The sequence below is a fragment of the Taudactylus pleione genome, unplaced genomic scaffold (assembly GCF_031769625.1).
Source record: "Taudactylus pleione unplaced genomic scaffold, aTauple2 ptg000156l, whole genome shotgun sequence".
In the NCBI taxonomy this organism is placed as follows: domain Eukaryota; kingdom Metazoa; phylum Chordata; class Amphibia; order Anura; family Myobatrachidae; genus Taudactylus; species Taudactylus pleione.
This window is the reverse complement of record NW_028284558.1, coordinates 2,586,530-2,591,724: the sequence shown is the minus strand read 5'-3', so window position 1 is coordinate 2,591,724 and position 5,195 is coordinate 2,586,530. Positions and strand designations below refer to the sequence as shown.

Sequence of the window (5,195 nt, the reverse complement as noted above, 5' to 3'; positions counted from 1 at the left end):
GTTTTTTTCTTTCTTTTTTTGACTGTCTAAAGGTACTAAGAGGTTTTTTCGATCTACATTGTCAACCTTATCTTGGGCCTTTTTCAGGGTTTTTTCACTGTAGCGTTTGCCCAGAAAGCGAGCCGTCATTTATTTTATTTGGGATTCGCAAACTTGTTGTTCTGATCAATTTATTTTAACTCTTAGAAACTGACTGTAGGGAATTCCCTCTAGCCAGTTTTCATGATGTTGGCTATCCTGTTTAATATAACTGTTAGAATCAGTTTTTTTTCTATATATCTTTGTTTTAAGACATCCCTCTTTGATGTATAAAACCAAATCTAAAAAAGTAATTTCCTGAGTGCTTGTAGAGAATGTTAATTTGATGTTAAAATCATTAAAATTCAGTGATTGACAAAATAAAACAAGATCTTCTTTACTCCCACTCCAAATGAATAAAATGTCATCTATAAAATGTTGCCAGGACACCAGGCCTACCCCCAGCGTGCCATCCTGCCAGATCTTCTGTTCCTCCCAATACGCCATTAACAAATTGGCATAGTTGGGGCAAACCTGGTGCCCATGGTGGTCTCAATTGTTGGAGATAATATGTCTCATTGAAATAAAAGTAATTATTAATTAAAATAAATGTAATACATTTTAAAAGAAATTCTTTTAAATCTTCACCAAAATCAGTCATATCTAAAAAGTGGGAGACTGCTAATAATCCTTTTCAGTGTCTGTTATAGTATAAAGGGAAGATACGTCCGCACTATTCATAATATAACGTTCCTTCCAATCAATAGTTTCATTTTGATTCAGAACATCACCAGTATCTTTGAGGTATGCTCTGGTGTTTTTAACTAAGAGTTGAAGATATGAATCAACCACCACCAAAAGATTGGAGGTAATACTATTGGTTCCAGATATAATGGGTCTCCCAGGTGGGTGTAAGGGATCCTTGTGGATTTTAGGGAGGATATACATGGTCGGGGCTGAAGGATGTTTCAAATTGATGAACTCATGTTCAGATTTATTTAATACTCCTTTTTCTAAGGCTTCATCAGTTAATATTAAAAGTTATTTTGTAATTCTTATTGTTGGGTCACTTCTTAATTTTTTATATGTGTTTCCCTCATTTAATTGACTATTCATTTCTGCTACATAGTACTATTTATTAAGGAGAACTATTGCTCCCCCTTATCGGCTGGTTTAATAATAAGCTCATTATCCTTTTTCAAGGATTGTAGTGCCATATACTCTTTTTTAGTCAAATTACATTTCCTGTTTTTCTTTTTATTCACTATTTTCTCAGTATCGGATATCACAAGTTTACTGAAACAGTCTATAAAACTACCCTTATGGGGTGTTGGGTAGAAATAGGACTTGGGTTTAAATGAAGGTCTAGAGGGATCTCTGGTCCCCTCATCCATCAACACATCCTTATCTTTATTCAGAAATAATTTTTTAACAGTTCACGAGTAAACGCTTGTAGATCAATAAACAGGTCAAAAGAACTCATTTGGCTAGTCGGGGCAAATTGTAAACCTTTCTTTAAAACATTAGATTCATCCTCAGTCAAGACTCTTTTACTCAAATTTAATATTTTAGTTTCTTCTCTACTGGTAGGTTTTACTATCTTTCCCTTTTTCATCTTAATCCATTTGTTTCTATTAACTCCTCCTCTGCTTCCTCTACAGGTTTTCCCTTTTTGTTTTAATTTCGGTTTTGATTTTGGTTTCTCCACTTTTTCTTTATCTTATCCCAATCTAAAAAAGGAGATAGGGGTTCTTTCCTATCTTTAAAGATTTGGTATCTATTCTTTAATTCCACTGAACATTCCCCATAATTGGGGGTATTTCTATCTCTCCATTGTCTTATTGGACTGCATCTATGTTCAGGTATATCTCTATTATTCCAATGCCCTGTCCTGTAATACTTCTGATGTTGGTAACCTCTATTATTATACCTCAATCCATTTTTCCTTTTTGGAAGTTCCCAATTTCCTTCCTGTCTGTAGTAACTATGTTGGGCTCTAGGGTTTCTCCTTTCCTTTCTTTCCCATTTGTTTGTATTGACCCTAGGGGACTCATGTACCACCACTTATTTTTTTAGCACCAGTTTCTGATGTTGTAAAAAAATTTCATGAGTTTGCTGCAAATGACTTAACATGGAGGAGGTTCCTGGATGGCTAACATCCCTACCTATGCTTACCATGGTTTTACAAACACTACAGATGGCCTGACAATTGTTGTCAGGCTTTGAGTAAAAATAGTTCCACACATAAGAGGTGCATTTGTTGGTCCTATGCCCAGGCATGACAAAGGCCTTCCTCTTATCATGGCCAAGAGCTGCTTCCACTGGTGCCAGACTTACACAAACAACAACATTCTCACCCTCAACATCCTCATTAGCACTGGCGTCAGTTCCACAAATTCACCTCTTACTCTTCCTCAGTGGCATCCACAATTTTTATGTCATCACTATGTTTGTGCTGCTCATCCCCACATTTGCAGAGGGAGCAGAAATGGTGAAAGGCTGCTTCTCTGTGAGTACAACAGTATCAGAAAGGTCATACTCACACATCGCACTCTTGGATGCACTTAAGACTCTCCTCAGGGATTTGTGACATTCCTGTTTCTGAACGTAGAGTTCGTTTTACTGTCTTAGTGGTTTTCATGTTTTGACACCTCTTCTACATTCTGAGTGATAAAGTCTTGCATCATCATGAGAGGCAGAGGAAGATGTCCCATTGACACTTGCAGAACCACCACTCATAAATTAGGCCAAGGCCGGTCTTTCCTTGCCACTGCGTGGCATGTTGTCAATTTTATGTTTTTCTGCACCACACTTTCCCTTTATTAGATGTGTTTTTTTCTTTAGCACTGTATATAGTTTTTTTTTATTTTAGATGCCCTGACATAGACACTCTATGCCCTGACCCACTATGCACTTGAACATCGGCTTTAATAAATGACATTGAAGGACTAGCATCATCATCATTATTGGTGGCAGCAGCTGCAGTGACAGTCTTTGGTTGCTCGTCTTCTCTAAACAAAGATCAATGCCTGGCTTATATATGCACGTGAACAAAATAAGTGCACCAAACAGTACAAACAATACAATTATTTATTTTTTTGATGGCACAGCTGTATTACCGTGCGGACTGGGGCCACAGAGCTTATATATGCACATGAGCAAAGCGCACAAAACAGTACAAAGTACAAACAATACAATTATTTAATTTAAAAAAATATTTTTTGATGCTGCATGCACATTTCTATTCAAACTAAGTGGAGTCATAGGGCTTATATATGCATGTGAATGTTGCTGATGGAGCCTAGACACTGCACAGCCAATACAGCACAGCATTCAGCAGCGTGCACCCTCTATACACATTGACTAATCAGACCAGCCAATTGTGAGTGTCAACACAGCCTATACAGCAGAGTACAGCACAGTATACAGCAGCATGCACCCCCTATACACATTGACTAAGCAGACCAGCCGCTTTTGACTTTTGAGTGTGGACACTTGACTCAACCTATACAGCATAGTACAGCACAGCATACAGCAGTGTGTACCTCCTATACACTACACATTGACTAAGCAGCACAGCCACTTGTGACTTGTGAGTCTGGACACAGCTATACAGCAGAGTACAGCATAGCAGCTTGCACCCCCCCTATATACACATTAACTAAGCCGCACAGCTTATACAGCACAGCAGCATGCACCCCCCTATATATAGTTCTACACATTAACTAAACAGCACAGCCTATACAGCAGAGTTAAGCGCAGCATACAGCACCATACTTAATAAGGAAATTGCGCTAAGTCCCATCCACAGAACCTTATATAGAATCAAAAACCTGCGAGAATCCAACACCACGAGGATGACAGTTTTGACTTTAAGTGGAATCCAAGTCAGGTGGAAATTTCCCAGCCGCCACTCAGATCTACTCTGATTCCCGATGTTCAGGTGAGTTCGGATTCCAAGGCATACGAGCCGCTTATCTCTACTAATAAGTGGAAAACGGTAATCAGGTAAGTGAGGATAACCAACAATAGTGGATATGTGAAGTGATAAGCAATATGGTTTTTGATTCAGCAGGACATGTTCTGAAATTGGCATAATACAGAAAAGCTAAGCATGGTGCTAGAACAAGGGTGATGTGCAAATTTGTAGTGTTCCATATTTTTTAGATTTTATCTCACTCCAAGCTAATACATCACCCCTCTTTTCCAGATTTTACAATAAATGAATAGATGAATATCCTAGCAGACCAACCTTTATTAACATATTGGAAAATTATGATTAATGTACTTTATTAGTAATGTGCTGGACGTTCAGTTATAAATCATATAAAATACATCACATAAAAAGAGAAAAAGTACAGATGATGGCAAATAGGTTCAACAGTGAGACAAAGGGTACTGATGAGAGCCCTCAGTACGCACAGAGGGCCAGATTCAGAAGGATTGCTAATGCAACTGTGGGCCTCATTCAGCAAGGATCGCAGGTGTACGTAGCAGTCGGTCAGTTTTCGCGATCTACGCATGTGTTAGCATCGCAGTGCGCGAACTAGCCACTACAATTGGGAATGAGAGCGCAGTGTGTATGCAGACCCATTGCAGAGTGATTGACAGGAAGGAGGTACCGTATGCATGGGGGAGGTGATGGGGGGGTGGTCGTGCGAACGCAGGCGTGCCATTGTGTTGTGATGGCGTTGCAGGGGCGTGCATAAATTAGTCACTGCAATACCATATGCAGCCTGAGGCCTCATAGCGTACACTGAAATTAGCAATTCCTGTACGTATGGGTCCGATGTTACTCGATGTTACTGATTGTTTTGCTAAGTTGCCCAAGTGTACGGATGTGAGTAAGGGGAAGTGGGCGTCCTTATGTTAGGCTGCAATCGCATTGTGAATGCAAACATTTGCATATCCCTGCTGATATTAGCAACTGCATTGCATGCTTATAAGCAGAATAGCGATCCTTGCTGAATCAGGCCCTGTGTACGCAGATTGAGCAATTGTTAGCCATTGTGCATGTGCATAAGCCGCAGTGCGTTTGCGCTGCGATTGCACCTGATTATGGATGCACAGCAGAAGCCATTGCAGAGTGAGTGACAGGCTGTGAGCGTTTGGGGTTGGTGATGGAGGAGTGGTCATACAAAAGCAGGCGTGCCTGTACGTTTGAACTAGGGGTGAGC

At 39.8% G+C, this 5,195-nt stretch overlaps 1 non-coding gene across 1 annotated transcript; it reads left to right on the top strand.

Moving 5' to 3' along the window:
- Positions 1-4,077: 4,077 nt before the first annotated feature.
- Positions 4,078-4,182, top strand: LOC148521605 (U6 spliceosomal RNA). The gene has a single exon (XR_015878813.1). It is a non-coding gene; the product is annotated as a U6 spliceosomal RNA (small nuclear RNA).
- The last annotated feature ends 1,013 nt before the right edge of the window (positions 4,183-5,195 follow it).